General features: G+C 39.9%; 1 long non-coding RNA gene across 1 annotated transcript in view; it reads right to left on the bottom strand.

Annotated features, from left to right (window-relative positions):
- Positions 1-2476: 2476 nt before the first annotated feature.
- Positions 2477-20522, bottom strand: part of LOC142453692 (uncharacterized) — a 157169-nt gene continuing 139123 nt past the window's right edge. The window contains exons 3-5 of the long non-coding RNA XR_012785404.1: positions 5934-6033; positions 5694-5781; positions 2477-4306 (exon numbers count right to left, since the gene is read on the bottom strand). This is a non-coding gene — a long non-coding RNA (uncharacterized LOC142453692). The remainder of the gene's footprint in view (positions 4307-5693; positions 5782-5933; positions 6034-20522) is intronic.

Genomic DNA, 20522 nt, shown 5'->3' with positions numbered 1-20522 from the left:
TGAAGATTTAAGAAGGCAGCTTCTCCACTTTCAGAAGGTTGCTCTTTTCCATTTTGAAGAGCTCATCTCACACTATAACAGATAATATTCAGCTGCTATTCATACGGTTTTTTATAAATGCTAATATTTTTAATGGATTGCATATTCATGCTTCCTAGTCTGTTCTTAGTCTGGAAGTTCTGCTGAAATTTGTTCATTATGCGTGATTGATCCTGCTGTTATTTGTAGTTATTGGTGGCGTAGCTTCCACTACCATAGTATAAGCAAGCTACCACAATAGAACAAAATGACAGATGTTTTCTACTCCCTCAATAACTTATTCCCTCATATAGTATAGAACCCATATTTTTATAACTACAAAGATGTCAAACATTCATGGAGAACATAACCAGAAATTAAAAGTGAGTATTCTTCTTTCTGCATTTCTGGTTCCCATCCCAATTGTGTGAATGGTAGTTCTTATCTTTTAGCATAATAAGAACCAATCTGGAGACCTTGCTTAACAAACCCGTTTTCCCAGAATCCAAATCCAAAGAGTCTGATTTGCCAGTTCTGCGGTGAGACCTGAGAGTCTTAAGTTTTAACATATTTCAGCTCATTTCAATGATTATGAAGCTACCCTATTTCCCCAAAAGTAAGACATCCCCGAAAATAAGACCTACTTACAGTTTTGCCTCTCGCTGAAATATAAGGCATCCCCCCGAAAATTTAGGGTTTGGATTGTTACGATGTTCCAGAAGATGATGACATGACTGTCATTGAATAAATGAGTAAATGTACCATAGATTGTTGTATATGGAAATAATGGTAGTAACAAGAAATTGTTGATACTCTAGGATTCAGTTTGTCTGGTTATGCTGGTTTGTGATGACAACTACTACCGTACTGTATACAGGTAATAAATTTCCTTTTTTTGTGTGTTCAATAATAAATGTGTACCATATTCTTCTTCATGGAAAATAAGATATCCCCTGAAAATAAGACCTAGCATATCTCTAGGAGCAAAAATTAATATAAGACACTGTCTTAATTTAGGGGAAACAGGGTAGTAGCCAGTGAGTCCCGCTTTGATATTTATGTATCAAGCTAGCCACTGTGGACAGGAGTTTGACGTACCTGGCTTATGTTACACTGACCAATGCACACATAGTCACACAGAAACATAAATGAGCTATATGGCATGGCAAATACACTAACAAACATGAAACTACCTGTGGTTGACAAGGAGAGTCTTCATACCTCTTCCTGCCTGCCTAACGAGACACAAGCCAGAACTCCTACTAGTATGGAGCCAGTATTTGACCTACCAAAGTAAGGGAAATGGTTGGCATATCTTATAGACTGCTTTCTGCAGCCCCTCCCTATTTCATAAAACCTGCCCACACAGAATAAAATGAAGCCACATCTCTCTGTCAATTGCATGCCTGAAGTTCTGGTTGTGCATTCTCAGTATTTGGTTACATATAAAACTGCTGCTGCCCCACAAATCACCTTCACCCTGATGCCTATGGCCATCCATACTGTATGCAAGTGAACCCTCTGCACTTTACTGGTCAGAATACTACCATTTTGCTGGTTCCCTAACTGAACCAACTCTGTGATCAGTTCAGTGTGTCAATTAACCTCTGAACCTCAGCTTTCACACCAGTTAAGTGAATATAGCAGTGCTGTTCTCAATAACACTATCAGGGTGAAAGAAAATAACATAGAAAGAATGTGACTTTTCAGCCAGTTTATTCATTGACAAAGATTATTAAGTGCCTATGGACGGAGCCCCAATGTGCTGAACAGCCAGACCTGGCTTTCCTCTGGAACAGCAAGGCAGCAGTGAAGGAGCCAGCCACACACACATTCTGCCTCGGTGGAGTTCACATTCAAGAAGTGGAGAGTGGCTATGGCCATCTGTCCCCTTAAAACCGAAAATTTGCGTTACCATTATGATGTAAAGAAGTGAAGGGACTGCAAGACAACTAGCACACTCCCCCCACAGTCCTGGTGTTAATTAATTGTGACCCATTACAAAGAGGAAACTGGGAAACTCCAATTTCCATAGGTGACTCTTTAGATAGATGGTGAAATATACACTGGTCCTTTCCTCCCCAAAGAAGTCAGTTCCCTCAACTTGAAAATTCAACAAGACTCTTTGAATGTGCTAAAAGATGCTCATCTTTCCTAATTATTTCTGTGAAATGAGGTAAATATTGCAAGGTTCAGCCAATGGTCTCCACTAGCAAACTAAAATTTCTAAAACCAAATAATGCACAATGAAAGGACATTTATAAGGACACAAGGCCTTATTAAAGAAATGTTAGAAGTTGTTTTCTTTAGAAAACTGCAAAAGAAAACTGGAGATAATAAGGATTCCAGAAAAAAAATGGAAGATGTTAGCCAGAAAATATGATTTTGACATTATTTTGAATGAGATTTCATGTTATTTCAATTTTTGTATATGTGATTAAAGCTATCCAATCACAGTAGTAAAAGAAAGAAAGAAGATTCCAAATACCGTAAGTTTAGATACTATTCAATGCATCTAATAAACCCCTTGACAAGGAAGAAAGGCATATATGAGTAAATGTATATATGTGTGTATGCATAATTTTTACCAAAACATAATATACTCCCCACTAAATAAATGTTGAATAAATATTAAAGGAAATAGAGGAAAGAACTAGGAGACAAAGGACATTTATAGAGGTCTAACTATAATCATGTATATATGTAAATATATTTATATATGACAATGGAAAAATAGATCTATGTGCATATATTTATAGGTTTAGTATTAGAGTAGCAGATGGACACTGGGCCTCCCACTCAAGTACTCCTTCAACACAAGAAAACATTTTGTTCTATTCAACCTGGCATTCAATAATGCTCACCTTCCCGACATGATCGCTGAAGACAAAGTGGTTGTGTAAGCAAATGTGGTGAAGAAAGCTGATGTTGCCCAGCTATAAAAAGATATGGCATCTTGAGTCGTAAGGCTCAAGAGAAACAAGCAGCTATCTATCTGAGAAGCAACAAAGCCCACATGGAAGAAGCACACCAGCCTGTGCAATCATGAGGTGTCGAAAGGATCAGGTATCAGGCATTAAAGACCCAGAACAAAAAACCATTCATTGTGAATGAGGGGGAGTGCAGAGTGGAGAGCCAAAACCCATCTGTAGTCAATTGGGCATCCCTTACTGAAGGTCGCAGGGAGGACACAAACCAGTCAGGGTGCAATATAGCACTGATGAAACATACAACTTTCCTCTAGTTTTTAAATTCTCTCCACCCACCTACACACACCCCCCCACCAGCCACCACTATCATGACCCCAATTCTACCTTACAAATATGGCTAGATCAGAGCCTTCATTTGGGCTTCAGTATTTCTTCTCAGTTACATTGCCCTTGATCAAGCCCTACCAGGCATCCTACACCTTCCTTGCCATCAATTGTAGATCACTTGTTGTCCCCTTATTCCTGGGTTTGTTAACATTTATACCACCCAGAAACTCTTCTGTGCAGGCAGGGACTTGCATATTCGTTTTGACATTCCTTTCCCCCACCTGTTCCTCTCCCATTTACCCCCAGGACCCTCAGTCCCATTGTTTTCTCCTCCAGATTGTTTATTTATATAGATATGTAGAGTTAATAATATGCACAAAAACAAGACAGAGCAAAAGAAAACAAAAGAGCAACAAAAAAACAACCGAAAAAAAGAAAAGCCTATAAATAGTTCTAGGTCTGTTTGCTAACCGTTAGGAGTGTTTTCCAGTTGAGTCTGATGGGGTGCCACGCTCTGGCCCCACAGGCTATTTTGCATATTCTCCGGAGACTTCATTGCTCTGCTCCCCTTACTGTTCTGTTGCACGCCCTTAGTGTTTCACCCTGGTGTAGTGGGGTTAGATCACGCACAATTCCCACACAGTGTCTCCAATGTTGTTCCCCATAGCGCTATGAGTCAGTGAGGGAAGTCATGTCTCGTGGTGGGGCCAGCCCCATGGTCCTCTCTGTGCTTTGGCTGCTCTGAACAGGAATATCATCCTTGGGGCTTGGTGGGCCAGGATGTGTTCCATTCTCCTTCCTCCTTCGTTTGCTCCGTGTGCTCTGATCAGACATGTCCCTCTCCTTGAGCTGTAGCTTCAGGACTGTTCTCTGAAGTACATTCTTCTGGTGTAAGGGGTAGAGGTGGGGGTGCTGTCCACATAGCTGAGATTTTGGCTGGCCCCTCAGAACTCTCTATTGGTTCAACACTTCATGCTGGTATGCTGCATTCACGTCTTGGCGCACCGGGTTAAAATCTGGTCTCTCTTTCCCTGTGGAGATATAAACAACACCCTCCACTTGGGTGGGTTAGTGCCCTGTTCCCCCGCTACCCATGTCTTTTTTTTTCCTGAAGTGGGGCCTAATTTGAAGCTGCCCAGAAACTATTATGCCTGGGTCTTGTCCTGTTATTCTGAGAGCAGTGCATGGAGAAGGGTCTCAATGGATAGGTTTAAGACACACATTCGTTTCTTAATATAAATGTTTAACTCATGTATCCATTTTTCAATTAAAATTCAAAATTACTGAATGGTTATTTTAAGTTATTCACTCAACTCACTCACTGCTATCACGTCAATTCTGACTCATAGTCTGGTATGAGGAATGTTGAAATGAATTTGCAAGTCCCTGCCTGCACAGAAGAGTTCCTGGGTGGTATAAATGGTCAATACAGTACTCAGCTGCTAACAAGAAGGTTCAAGGTTCAAGTCTATGCAGAGGTACCTCAGAAGAAAAACTTGGCAATCCATTTCTGAAAAATCAGCCCTTGGATACCCTATAGAATACAACTGTACTCTAACACACATGGAATTGCAATGAGTTAGAACAGACTCAATGGGAACTGTTTTGGGTTTTATATTTTTGGTCTGAAGAACTTAAGGAGATGTGAAGGAGAAGTACAAGGTGATCCAGAGCCACATTCAAAACTTGGCCTGTAGGGCAGATACAGGCTGTAGGAAGCTACGACCAGAGACAGTGGCTGTGATGTCTTATCTGGTGAAACTGTCCTTTTCCCTGCCCTGAGTTGTGGCATTGAGATGAAGTATTATGTTCTGCAAGGAGAGAGGCAGTGAAACATCCATATCATGGGCAGCTAGAGGGCCCTGGGCCTTCAGCAAACGGTGGGGACTGAGAGGAGAGGGCAACTTCCTCTTTGCACAACTCTCCAGCTTTAAACATTAGTCAACGCTCTCGCGAAAGGGCCAGATCAGACAGTAATGTCTACAGTTTTATGTATTTCTGTTACAACTACTCAACTCTGTCATTGTGGAGCAGAGGAATCACAGACAAGATGTAAAAGAGTCAGCAACAAGAGTCCCAGTAAATCTATTTGCAAAAGGAAACAGCGGTTCGGGCACGGCCCCTCCCCTAGACCTACGCTGAATGTGACCTGACTGCACTGGTCCTGTGCCAACCCTGTTTATTACCACTTATTTTTACAAATAAGGTATCCACACCAATCACAGTACACATACATATGCGCAGTCTGTGCATAGGAAACTAACTCCAAGGCTGCCCCAAACAAAAACAAATAAACAACACCAAAAAATAAGCTCTATTTGCATAAAACATGATACTGATGCTATTGGGAACTATTGAATAGTATGACTGTGTGAAGAATTAAAAACAGAATTTCCACAGAGCACATATTTCAAGTACCTTATATCTGAGGTTCAATTGTGACTCCAATGTTTCCTTGTTGTCTGATTTTGGGCCAGGCCTGCACCTCTCCGAATTGTGTTTTTCTCTGTGAAAAGGACCCCAAAGTATCACATCCTCTTAGTGATGAGTAAAGCCTCATCCTCAGCTTCCTCCTTCTTGTTTATTTTACCAACAAACCCCTAAACCCACCATTGCCACCACCCTCCCCCTCCCCTGCCCCTCCCCACCAATCCTCACCTTCTAAAAACAGCTATTGTGGTTGAGGCTAAATTCCCAATGGTCCTGGAGTAGTGCTTTCTTCAGGAGGAGCTGCACAACCTTCAGGGACCCGCATTTGCTTAAAAAAAAAAAAAAGCACAAAATAAAAGCACATTGTGTTTGTACATTTTTGTTGATTAGAGTTTTTCTACTGGTACTTTCACTGAGAGGATTTTTTTCTTTCTTCATTTCTCCTAGAAGTTCTTGGCAACTCAGTCGATCTACCAGCATGCCACCCTTTACTCACTCTTGAGATTACCGGGTCCATTGTACTTTTGACAAGCAACCAAATAGCTCTGTCTCCTGAGTATCTCAAAGTCTGAGGGCTGTATTTTTCCAAGACAGGACAGGATGACAGGCGATGATGTCACAACCGAAACCCACCAGCCCCTCCACTTCCTGTTTCTCTATTCCTAACAGACTCATGATTCATACCAGCTTTATTGGTTGACTCCAAAATCATTTGGCTGTCCCACAAACACTTGGAGTCATAGAAGGTGAGAACTAAATTAAATTAAAACATAAAGGCCCACTCTGGAAGTGTATGATGTGTGGATTATGTGCCAATAAAACTGTAATAAAAAATAAGAGCAGTGAATGGCAAGTCTAGAAAAGTGGATTCTCCCCTAATTTCTGCTGCTTACTGTCTCTGTAAACCTGAGCAATTCTCAGAACTGTTTTCCTGTAAAATGAAAAGATTGGATCACATGGATACCCACTCAAGTCTTTGCAGTCCTCCACTCAATTTCTGTATTTCCCAATTAATAACACTTTAGACAATAGCACTTATTAGTCATTGAACTGCCTCAGTGCCTAGTAGAAATTTGGGAACTATGATTTGGTATGTATAAAATCTTTCACATCTTAAATGTTTGTTTTTTTCTCTCGCTTGTTTTTGAAATAAAAATAATTTGTTCTTTCTGTGTAAAAAAAAAATGTACGTAAAGGCCCAAGACCCTCTATCCCAGCAGAACTGGCACACATGTTCCCGAGTCCTAAAGGAACACATTCTATCTGGCTTTGTTTGCAGTTGCTGACGATGCCCTGGCCTTTTAGAATCAGACAGCTGTGACCTCCGTTCTAAAGCTGATCCTCACTTCTTGCTGTTGGTGAGATTTTCAGTCGTGGAGGTAATTTAGATTGTATGGGTATCTGTGAGGCACATACAGAGCATGTGCATAGTAAAGAAGGCATTCATAAAAGTTAAGCCCGTCTGTTACAAACATATACACCACTTTGTGATTGGGTTTGGTGCTTCTCTTTTGCAGGATTTCTCCCATGTGTCTTTCTCCCTCTGCATCTCCTCATCCCTCCTGTGGAAGTTACATAATCTCCAGTCAACTTGTGAAAGGGTAGAGTCTAGCCTGTCAGTCAGGTCGCAGCTTGATGACCTCATTTGGAGGCGCAAAGGAGATAAATAGCTCACTGGAGGGCAGAGACTGTTTCGTATTCCTGTTGACAAGCCACATGGAGCTATGTCGATGGAGCCAGAGCCCTGGAGCTGGAGGAGTTTTGTGGAGACCCATGCCAGTGCTGAGATGCTTCCACCACCAATGGATCCATAAGATTTTCTACCCACTGGCCCGTGATCGTCCCGAATTTGGCATCATTGCATGTGCTGTGTGAGTCTAAAGAGGAATTTATAGAATAATATCAGACATATGGGCTAATATTGGATTTATGGAGTTGATCTGGACTGAGGTGGGATGTTTTCTAAATACACAATTGCTCTTTTATATAAAGCTCTTTCTTATACACATATTAGTGTCTATGCATTTTGTTTCTCTAGTCAACTCAGACTCACACACCTATCCTGGAGTAAAAGTGTTGACAGAAAAAGTAAGGTTTTCCTTTTTCGTATGAGAGGCTGTGCAATATATAGAGAGACTACAAGTTGTATACTATAAAGCCAGAATGCAGCTTGAGAAGAGTGGAAAATAAGAAAAATTGAAAAGGCCCATATATGCAAGCCGTGAGAGCAATTTAGAGCAGTTAAGACTTCATAGCAATTTTCATAAATCCTTCAAAGACCTAAATTTTTCTTCTTAAAAATTGTGCAGTAAACTTCACAATACATTTTAATATATAGAAGTCAATGGATAATTCATGTCAAATGTTTCAGAGGTAAGTTTGACTCCAAGCTTCTTCATAAAAAAAACTTCAAACTTTTCTTTTAAGTATTTTCTATGTATTGGGTGGAGAAGTTATGCCATCATTTAACAGGACTGGAACATTTCAATTTTAATAAGTGTATTTGAACCCTGCAGACTTCTTTTATGTTTTAGAACATTTGAATCTCTATTGTATCAAACTCACTAGCAGTCAGTCAATTATGACTCATGGCAACCCTATAGCACAGAATGGAAATTCCATAGGCTTCTTTTTGCTTGTTTTCCTTTTAAAAATTATACCAGTGGTTTATAATTCACAAATCATACAATTCATTAGTTCAATCATATTAAGGAGAGTTGTACAATCATCACCACGATCAGTTTTAGAACATTTTTATTCTTGGGACTTATTGCTATTTGCTCCCCATTTCTTCCCAAACATATACAGGAAAACATACAAAAAAGAAAAAGAAACTAACAACAATAATAGAGAAAAACTTCAATTAAAAATAAAAACAGAAAATAGTTAAAACTAGAACAAATTTAAAATGGATAAAAAAGGTGTTTCCGGGATAAAGTACTGAATTTTAACCCAACTTCTTCCTTCTGCACCATTGACTTTAGCCTCATTCAGCACACGCAATGATGCCGAATGCAGGGAGATCACAGGCCAGTGGATGGAAAGTCTGGTACAGCCAATGACAGTGGAAGCATCTCAGTGCTGGAATGAGTCTCCCAGTGGCTCCTCCAGCTCTCTGTGAATGTGACTCCTCAACAAGAAACGAAGCAGAGAGACAGTGTGGCCCACCCCCAGGAAGAAAGAGAGGAGGTTCCCAGAATTCTCATGAAAAGGCCACACCCACAAGGAGACATCATCAGGTTGTGACCTGATTGACAGGCTAGACTCCACCCCTACACTTATTTATCAAGTTGACATGAAATTATGTAAGTACCACACCACCTCTCAAAATGATTGAACGTCAACTTTTTGGTAGAGTTCATTTTAGTATAGTTACTTTGTATATTCTTTCCATCTTCTCTTTTTTCTTTCTTTTTCTTTTATTTTTTTTTTATTTTAACAATTTATTGGGGCTCATACAATTCTTTTCACAGTTCATACATATACATACATCAATTGTATAAAGTACATCTGTACAGTCTTTGCCCTAATCATTTTTTTCTCTTTTCTTCTTTTACATTTTATTAGGGACTCATACAACTCTTACCACAATCCATACATATACATACATCAATTGTATAAAGCACATTCATACATTCCCTGCCCCAATCATTCTCAAGGCATTTGCTCTCCACTTAAGCCCCTTGCATCAGGTCCTCTTTTTTTTCCCCCTCCTTCCCTATTCCCCCCTCCCTCATGTGCCCTTGGTAATTTATACATCGTTATTTTGTCATATCTTGCCCTATCTGGAGTCTCCCTTCCCCCCTTCTCTGCTGTCCCTCTCCCAGGGAAGAGGTCACATGTGGATTCTTTTTCTTTTTTCTTTGTTAGAGTGAGTGAGTGAGAGAGTGAGTGAGTGAGAGAGTGAGTGGGAGAGTGAGAGAGTAAGTGAGAGAGTGAGTGAGAGAGTGAGTGAGAATGAGTGAGAGAGTGAAAGAATGAGTGAGTGAGTGAGTGAGTGAGTGAGTGAGTGAGAGAGTGAGTGAGTGAGAGTGAGAGAGTGAGTGGGAGAGTGAGAGAGTGAGTGAGAGAGTGCGAGTGAGTGAGTGAGTGGGAGAGTGATTGAGTGAGAGAGTGAGTGAGTGAGTGAGACAGTAAGTCTCTTTCCATCTTCTCTTGATGCTTTCTGTATCATTCAAAATTTTTTCCCATAAAATCTTCCAAGATTGATACTTGAGCCTTAAAATTTTTTCTTGAGTTTTTTCAATTTATGATATGCTGAGAGTGTTCTTCCTTTTGGTTTTGTAACTCAAGGTCTTTAACACATTTCATTATAATATTTGGCTTGGTCTTCTTGTGCTGCCCTTTGAAGTTTTCCATTGAGCCCTTTGACTTTATCCTTTCTTCCATTTGCTTTAACTACTTCATGATTGAGAGCAAGTATCAGGTCTCTTCTGACACCCACTTTGACCTTTGTTTTCTTTCTTGTCTTTTTAATGACCTTTTGTTTTCTTTATGAATGATGGTCTTGATGGCCTCCCACAGCTCATTGGGTCTTTTGTCATTAGCGTTCAATACATTAAATTTCTCCTTGAGAGGTTCTCAAAATTCAGACAGCAAATACTCAATGTCGTATTTTGGCTCCTGTGGACTTGGTTTAGTTTTCTTCAGTTTTCACCTGCTCTTACATAGGAGCAATTGATGGTCTGTTCCACAGTCAGCCTCTGGCCTGGTTTTAGCTGCTGATGTTGAGCTTCTCCATCTCTTCTCACAGACGTGGTTAATTTGATTTCTGTGTATTTCATCTGGAGAATTCCATGTATATAGTCACCTTCTGTATTGTTGAAAAAAGGTATTTGTTATGAACAAGTAGTTTAGCTTGCAAAATTCTGTCCTGTGATTTCTAGCTTCCTTTCTGTCACCAAGTCCATATTTTCCAACAACTGTTCTTTCCTTAGTTTCCAACCTTTGCATTCTAATCACCAATAATTATCATTGCATATTGATTGCATGTTTGCTCATTTGAGACTGAAGTCATTGGTAGAATTCATTTTTTTGGTTTAATTTGTAGCAGGATTTTGCCAACATATCTGATCATCCCATCCGTTTCTTCTTTTTTAAAAAATTATTTTATTGGGGGCTTGTACAACGCCTATCACAATCATTGGTAGAATTTTTCAATTCCTTCATCATTAACTTTCATTGTTGGTGCATAAATTTGAATATTGGTTGTGTTTTATTTACTTAGATTTTCTTGAAGATGGATAAAGATAATCCTATCACACACAGCATTGTATTTCATGGTTGATGTTCAAATGTCCTTATTGACAATGAATGCCACACCATTCCTCTGATTATGTTATTACCAGGATAGTACCATAAATCATGTGATTTTCTGATCCATATAGTCCCAAACAGTCCATTCCAGCTCACTATTGCTTAGGATATATTTATGCATTCCACTTTCATTTTTGATCGCTTTTAATTTTCCTGCATTCATGCTTCCCACATTCCAATTTCTGATCATTAGCAGATTTTTGCATCTGTTTCTCCTTCCACCGAGCCATGACCAATCAGAAATGGAGATGCAGAAGCTCACTCCCACAGGCTTTACTGCATTCACATGACCCTCTACCATTCCACTCTGAGAAAACAGCTCCTCCCCAGTCACACTTCCAGTGCCCTACCACCCAAGGGTCCCATTCCCTGGCACTATCTGCAACTCTGTTTGGCTTTTTTTTTTCATTTGTCTTCAGTATCTGGCAATGTTTCAAATCTAGGCCTAAGATTATCAACAGCTACTTCCTTTGAAGTGGGCAGCCACTTCCTTGTCTGTTCTTATCTGGAAGTTCTGCTGAGACCTAATCACCGTGGATGACCCTGCTGGCACTTGAAATACCAATGACATAGCTTCCAGCGTCACAGCCATACACACACCACTGCAGTGCTACAAACTGGCAGACAAGTGGTGGTGTGAAGTGATGCTTGGATAAATGTCCAGGTGTATGTAATTTGCACTGTTCAAGTATATTTTTGAATCAAAGGACATGTTATATGGTACAACATAATAAAGCCAGTGGGCATTTCCTCTGTCTCCGGCTAACACTACATTAAAATATACATGTTTTTTGTTGGTGAGCTGAGTGAGGTGATATATTATATTATATATATGTTATATTATATATTACACCACAGAGGAGCTGTACCTTGGAAGGGGTAGCAAAAAATTATGAAAAAGAGACCATTAAAGAAAACTGTGATGTAGTAAGAGAGCACAACAAAGAAGTATCCAAAAGCACAGAAAAACATTCTAAAAAGACTCCACTTGTAGAAAAATAGATGTACTTCCCTCTTCGGAATTATCCAGTGAACAACATGGTAACAGAAATAAGAAGAAAATTGGTAAATTTATTTGGGAACAAGACCAACATTCCTCGATAGAGAAGCATAATGAAGTAACACCCAAAATGTTTCAAAGGCCCACCAATCAGAGTGGGGGCTTATGGAGGTCAAGTTATCAATGGAGTTTTAGCTCAGGTACGCCTCACTGTGGGCCCCATCCTGTGGTTATTTCCCCAGTTCCAGAATGCATCATTGGAATAGACATACTTAGTAACAGGTGGCTCTCGGGACTTAAAGGACTGCTAGTATCTCACTGCTTTATAATTTAACTGTTAATTTCTTTGTATTTTCTATCTGTATATAATTTAATGGTTAATTTCTTGTGTTATATATCTATCTTTATAAATATATTTATATATAATTACTAGCAATCTGGTTTTGTCTCAAAAACTAGAGCTAATAGTGGAAAGTCAATGCTTTTTTTTTTTTTTTTTTTTTTTTAGAACCAGCAGGTCAAATATACTCAGAAACAAGTCTAACATTAGAGGCACCAAAATGTGTATTGGCCAGTCTTCTCTGTTTATATCTCAAAGGTAATTACCTTAAAACATAACCTATATTGATTATGATTGATTATATCTCATTAACATAACACAACAAAGAAATTCCTCTTGTTAAATGGTACTATATCGCAGGCATTGAGGTTTACAACTTACATCACATGGGATGGAATGTGGAATACAATTCCATCTGTAAAGTCAGTATTTTCATATGAAATCTACAGTAGATGAAACATTTACTAGATGCACCATGTAAATAAAAGGCCACATTTCCAAAAGGTAGGAGCCTGGGGTCGGTCCTAAGCCGTGATGCTACTGCTTTGCTCTATAAGCCTGTCATTTGGGCTAACATTTAGGCACTTGATACGCATGCTGTGTCCATTACCAAATGTGCAGGCACTGGGCAGCCTTCCACTACGTTAGCACTTCATGTCTTGTTCTGTAAGGAGCCTTGGTGGTACAGTAGGTTAAGCAGACATTCCACGGGAGAAAGATCAGCCTATCTGCACCTATGAGGATTTACAGTCTCCAAAATCCTATGGAGCAGTTCAACTCTGTCCTGTTGTGTTGCTAGGAGTTGGAATTAACTAGCTAGCAGTGGGCATGGGTTACTTTGGGGGGAGTTCTTAGTCTGGGGGAGCCTTAGGGCTGCTAATTGAAAGGCCTCAGCAGGAAAAATATATCTGATTTGATAGATTTATAGATTTTGAAGCCCTATGATGTAGTTCTACTCTGTTGTATAGGGTCTCTATGAGTTGATATTAACTATACAGAGATGGATGGGTGTTTTGGTTTTGGTCTTGTCCTGTAGGTGTCCGGGTCAATCCCTGGCATCTTCAACTCTGAGGTTGCAAGTTCAAAGCCTACATGAATTAGCCAGGTCATGCAAACAAATGTGATGGTGGGCAACCAGCGGACAACCGGAGATAAAGGGGGAACAGCTGTGTTCCTCTGGCCTGTGGGGACACAAGATCCAGTTTTCTAGGAAAAGCAAGAGATCTTGATTCTTATGTGAAATCTCCCAGTTTTTAAATGACATGTAGGAAAATTTTTTTAACACTGCACAGGCCAAGTAAAAGCACATTTTCGGGTCAGATACAGCCTGTGAGCCTTGGACTTTGACCTCTGCTCCAATTAAAATTAGTTCCAAGTGCACAAAGGCTGGGTTTGACAACAGGGTTGCTCAACATACAAACTGATTAAGTATGGTGAAAGGAAACAACGCTGACACACACCTTTCCTAATTAAAAAAATGTTTTACTGGGGAATCTTACAGCTCTTATAACAATCCAGACATCCATCCAGTGAATCAAGCACACTTGTACATATGTTGCCATCGTCATTTTTGAAACATTTTCTTTCTCTTTGATCCCTTGGTATCAGCTTCTCATTTTTTCCCCTTCCCCACCCTCCCTCTTCTCCCTCATGAACCCTTGATACTTTATAAATTATTACTATGTTTCACGTCTCACGCCAACCACTGTCTCCCTTTACCCACTTTTCTGTTGTTTGCACACACACACACACACACACACACACACACACACAGGACTGGTGGTGTTATATGTCATTTGATCATTGTGCTCAGTTTTCCCTTTCTCCCTCCAACTTCCCCCTACTCTCCTGGTATTGCTACTCTCATTATTGATCCTTCGGGGTTTATCAGTCCTGGGTTCCCTGTGTTCAAGCTCTTATCAGTACCAGTGCACATGCTCTGGTGTAGCCGGAGCTTTCCTGATTTTAAGCCATGCAGTATCCCCTTTTTCTATTCCAAGGACTGCTTCTTGGTCTTACATGTTTTCCACATGAGAGAGCACAATGAAATGTTCTCATAATTGAATAAAGGGATGCACTTTGTTTGAACTGAGAGATATATATTTCTGTGGTTCAGTTGTGACTAAGTAACTTCTTTGATCATGGCTGTCAGCTGAGTTCTTAGCTGTCAATTGGGTCACTTTCACATGGCCTCTTCTTGTGGTCTAGCCTTCTGCAGAGAATACCTGCTGCAGAGGAATTAAAACTTACACAGTTGGGTAGGGATCCAACAGTGAGCATACCAGGGTGCAAAATCATAACTTCATGAACGTTTTTCATTCTAGCATTCTTTTGACTATAACTAAGTCACAGCCCAACAGCAGAAGACAGACCCCATCTCTCAATGAGAAACTGTTCAAGATTTGGGAGACCATGTGTACAAGCCACAGCAAAGGTTAAAAGATTGTTAGCCATCTTGGAACTGGAATGGCTTCCAGGAATATATTTAATGGCAATTATAATCCAGGCATTTATTATTTGTCACTGTATAAGAAAACATGAAATCTCCTGAGATTTGATAGTTCATTTATGAAAGAAATGTAGTAGAGAGCTTCCCATTTTTAACAAAAGTTCTAAAAATATGTCATTATTAGCTCTCTAGCTCTGAAGCTGAAACTTTAAAAATTAGTAATAAATTATTTTTATCAATTTTCCTATAGGAAAGATTGAAAACTAGTTTTTTATTCACTCTCTAGAAAGTATTACAAAATTGTTAACATATGAAGTTTATAAAGAATATGCTGCCCCCCAAAAGCAGGTGTTTCAGACTATTATAACATCCTATGACTTTTGTTAATACCAGTGAGTTTCAGAAAGTTCATGAAAAAAAATCCATTATCATTTAATTCTATTTCACTACTATTTGGAAATAGTAAGGGGGGGGAACTATTTGGAGCCCAATCATAATATTCTGGGCACAAAGTAGTAATTAATCCCAAAGGAGTGCTCACAGTCCAGGGAAACTTCATGTGGGACAACGGACGTCAGTTGAGCTCTGAGGGCGGGGTAGAATTTCAGCAAGTAGAAGTGGGGGAAGGTCAGAGCCCAGTCAATCCCTATTGTCAGTTCTACCTGACTCAGTTCTAGTTGGCTCATCCTCCATTCTGATTGGTCAGTGCCCTGCAGTAGCAGTTGGGAAAAGTTTTGCTTGCCATCCTTACAGTTAGAAGGAACAGTACTCACCATCCTGGCTGTTAGAAGGAACAGTGTTAACAAAGGCACTTAAAAGAGATCATCTGGACCCACTTATCAAAAGGTAGGAAGCTAAACTGGCTAGAGTCGAGCTGGGGCCAATTATGGTAGAACATCTATTTCACTACAGGTTAGGCAATTGTGAAGGATGAGGAATGTCATGTGCAGTTTATACATAAAGCATACAAGCAGTGGGAAATAATCCCTTGATAAAATAAGGATAAATATTTGGGATGTAGTTCAGGAAGATTGCTGCAGTCAGTGGGTGGAAGTAGGGTGAGACTAGACACCATTGAGAGAGTGGTTTGTGTAGATCACTTTATTTGGGTGGGTGGCGGGAGGGGCCCTTACGTGTATATTAAACATGTTAAACAGCTGACCTTTCAGATTGCAGCCAAGTGCTTAACCAATAAGCCACCAGGGCTCCTTAGCCAGCTTTATGCTGGAGTGTGTATCCCCAAACAGCATCTTCTCCCTTGAAGTGCCTGGCTTTCATGAAGTAACAGTGGCTGGTATGGCAGATGGAACCTCTGGACACACAAATGCAAGGCTGTTTAAACAGCCTATGAAACAGCCATCAGCCAATTGGAATGGACACTCTTAGGTAGATGCTTTGCCTTTTTTCCTCACCCTAAAGTTCGGTGATACATTTTGCAGAGCTTTTAAAAGGTTCTCTAAGAGCAAGTAGTCACTTCTATGGGCGGCTTCCAAGATTATATCGACTCTTCTCCTCCTTCTCTTGGCTTTTCCTCCTGCTCCTTATGACCACATTCCCAAATATGTTACCAATATAAAAGCCTTTGTCCATGTTTCCCTTTGGGTCAACAAGAGTAAGACAGTCCAGCACTTTTTCTTCTGGTTCTTTTGAAGTCACAATGGTGGAATCTCACATAGTGTTCTGCCTCCACTAGGGGCATTAAACCCTCAGGACTCACCAGTCTATGGTTTAATAACTACTACCTCCATTCAGATGTCCTCATTTTCTTAAATGAGTTTGCAGAATTGACTTAATCCCATATAATCAGCAACAGTTATGAGCTGATGCAGAGATTAACATACTGGAAAAGGCAGATGAAGTGAGTCATAAGACTTGTATTTGTTGATGGCAAGAGGGTATAAGAGGTCTGGTGGGGCTTGAGCAAGGGCAATGTAACAGAGGAATTCTTGAAACCCAAATGAAGGCTAACCATGATAGTGGAAAAAGAAGAAAGTAAAGGAAATAGAGGAAAGAACTAGGAGGCAAAGGGAATTTATAGAGGTCTAAATATAGGCATGCATATATGTAAATATATTTATAATATGATGATGGGGAAATAGATCCATGTGCATTCATTTATAGGTTTAGTATTAAGGTAGCACATGGACACTGGGCCGCTACTCAAGAACTCCCTCAATGCAGGAATATTTTGTTCTATTAAACTGGTATTCTATGATGCTCACCTTCTTGACACGATTGCTGGAGACAAAGTGGGTGCGTAAGCAAATGTAGTGAAGAAAGCTGATGGTGCCTGACTATCAAAATACATAGTATCTGGGGTCTTAAAGGCTTGAAGATAAACAAGCAGCTATCTGTCTGAGAAGCAACAAAGCCAATATGGAAGAAGCACACCAGCCTGTGTGATCATGAGGTATCGATGAGATGAGGTATCAGGCATCAAAGACCCAGGACAAAAACAATCATATCATTGTGAATGAGGGGAAGTGTGGAGTGGAGACCCAAAATCCAGCTGTAGACAACTGGACATCCCCTTACAGAAGGGTTGTGGGGAGGGGATGAGTCAGTCCAGGATGCAGTATAACACCAATGAAACATACAACTTTCATCTAGTTCTTTAATGCTTACTTCCCCCCAACTATTATGATCCCAATTCTACCTTACAAATCCAGCTAGACCGGAGCATGTCATTGGTATAGATAAGAGCTGGAAACACAGGGAATCCAGGACAGATGAACCCCCCAGGACCAATAATGAGTAGTGATACCAGGAGAGTCAGGGAAAGGTGGGGGGACAAAGGGGAAAATGATCACAATGATCTACATATAACCCCTTCCCTGGGGGACGGACAACAGAAAAGTGGGTAAAGGGAGACATTGATCAGTGTAAGAGACAAAAAAATAATAATTTATAAATTCTCAAGGGTTCATTAGGGAGGGAAGGTGAGGGAGGGAGGGAAAAATGAGCTGATACCAAGGGCTCAAGTAGAAAGAAAATGTTTTTAGAATGATGATGACAACAAATGTGCTTGACACTATGGATGTGTGGATTGTGATAAGAGTTGTACGAGCCCCCAATAAAATGATTGGGGGGGGGAAGGACTTGCATTTGAGAATTGTCACTTCCAACCTGAGTGACCAAGGGCAACCCTCCTGAATTTTCATTTTCCATCTGTAAAAGAGGGATATTACTAATTGCCTGCCTTTACAGTTCTTAACCTCTGTGTGGTGCACTTTGCTCATTTGAGCACTTACTTTCCATTCCCCCTTTTTGCTCATTCTATTCCAATTTTTGTTTGGATGCTCACCTTTTCCTCTGTGCATCTCAGGTACTTCGGGGAAGTGCCCCAGTCCCCCAGCTCCAGAGTAGGTTCCGACTAGCTTAATCTAAAGAAAAAGTATTCCTGGCCACAGTGACTTGAAAAGGCAAGATAAAAATTTGGGGAGAATCTCCCTCTCTCTGCTGAGTGAGCAATTAAAAGAACGCGTTCTCTTCATCTTGGAATGAATGAGACAGCTCGTAGGCACTGGAAATTGCTAGAAATTATCTTAGACGCTAAAGAGTCAACCCAAGGATAAAGGACTGAGTGTGAGATTACTGAACTTCTGATTCAAGCCATATCCAGAACCCACGTGATCGCCAGTCTTTCAGCAAGCGATTTATGAAATATCTTTAAGCTAGTTTTTCTTACCTGATCAAAAACACCCCTAACAACTAGCATACTCTACATATACAAGCTTTTTATTTCTTTAATTTTTTCCCAAACCATTTTACTAGGAGCTACTCTAGACATCATACCATTCTATCATTCAATCACATTATGCAAATGACTATCAAAAGGTCTTGAAAACCCAAATGGGTTCACTATGAGTTAGAATTCATTGAATGGCAGTAACTTCTTTTTTAATTAGTAAGAATATCTAGGTAAATGGAGCAGGTAGAGGAAAATTTCCAGCTTTTATTTTAATGTAATACTAGTGTCTACTTTTAGTGGGGAAACTAGATTATTTGTAGTATATTCAGAAATAGATCCTGGCTAAATTATCTACAAAGATAAAAAGAAATGCACACCAAATCTACAAAATCTACTAAGTTGCTTTAAAAACCATATCAAACTCATATGTCATGAAAGGAAAACTCAAATTTGACTTAAGTAATAGAAATACAAAAATTTCTCTATAGAAAAATCATACTATAAACAAAGACCAAAAAATTAAGGAACTAGCTGGAGTTTATATTACTATGACAGATCAAGGGCTGGTATTTGTAATATGTAGTTTCTATAAATCAATAAGAAAATAAACAATCTACACAATATAAATATAAGTCAAATAGATTACCTGAAATTTAAAGAAGGGTGTTTATCTTTACTTAACATCAAAGAAACTCAAGGACTATCAGATTTTAAAAAGTTACTAATTTTAATAACTAAAATATAGTAGATGCCAGTCATTTAAGATCTCTCTCTCTCTCTCTCTCTCTCTCTCTCTCTCTCACACACACACACACACACACACACACACATTTTATTGTGAATTGGGTGAAGGTCTGTGAACACATCATCGCTTTTATACATTCACCAATTCATACACATCATAGTTCATCTCATTCATTGCCATCACCTCAGTATAACATCATTATCCCATTTCCTCACAATGCTTCCTGTTTACATTCCTCATTATTTGCTAGCCCTTCTTAACTTTGTCCTTGGGTAGAAGCTACCTTTTTGATGTTATTGTTAGTGGGTTTTTCCCCCCTTTACAGACCTATTATTTGCCTGAAAATCAATCCCAGACTTGGAGGGGGACTAAGGACTATAAACTCTGGGGCTCTATCAGTCTCTATTCCATTCGCAAGCCTGGTCACTCTGAATTTTGTTGCTGATCTGTCTGGCACTCTACCCAGGACCTTGTAATGCAATGCCTTTCAGAGAAGTTGGTAGTGGTAGTCAAGCATCACCTAGTTCTAGTCTCAGGGACATGGAGAGTGTTATTGATGTGGGCTCTTATATATAGTCCGTTGAACTAATTGTTTCCAGGTGTTTCCAATTGTCATCCCTCTTCTTTCCTCTGGCCCAGTGGTTCTCAGCCTTCCTAATGCCACGACCCTTTAATACAGCTATTCATGGTTTGGCGACCCCCAACCATAAAATTATTTTTGTTGCTACTTCATAACTGTAATTTTGCTACTGTTATGAATCAGGCAACCCCTGTGAAAGGGTCGGTCGTTCAGTCCCCTAAGGGGTTGAGACCCACAGGTTGAGAACCACTGTTCTAGTCAGAGAGAGGGGGAGGGGGCTAATTGCACTTTAGATTTCCACTCATAAACTATTAAACCCCTAGTCACTATGTTGAAATAGGACATAGAACATTTTCTATGTGTAGTGTTGGTGCCTTCAAGTTGGTTCAAACTATGGTCACTCATAGTGATCTTATGCACAACAGAATGAAACACTGCATGATCCTCACTTGATCCTATACTTGAGCCCATAGATGTAGCCACTATGTCAATCCATATTGTTGAGGGCCTTTCTCTCCTTCACTGCCCCTCTACTTTACCAAACATGATGTCCTTCTCCAGGGAAGGGTCTTTCCTGATAAAAGGTCCAGAGTGCGTGAAACTAAGTCTCGCCATTCTTGCCTTTAAGTACAGCATTCTGGCTATACTTCTTCTAAAGACAGATTTGTGGTTCTTTTGACAGTTCATGGTACATTC

The sequence above is a fragment of the Tenrec ecaudatus genome, chromosome 7 (genome assembly GCF_050624435.1).
Source record: "Tenrec ecaudatus isolate mTenEca1 chromosome 7, mTenEca1.hap1, whole genome shotgun sequence".
In the NCBI taxonomy this organism is placed as follows: Eukaryota; Metazoa; Chordata; class Mammalia; order Afrosoricida; family Tenrecidae; genus Tenrec; species Tenrec ecaudatus.
The sequence above is the reverse complement of the archived record's forward strand: the minus strand, read 5'-3'. Positions and strand labels throughout refer to the sequence as shown.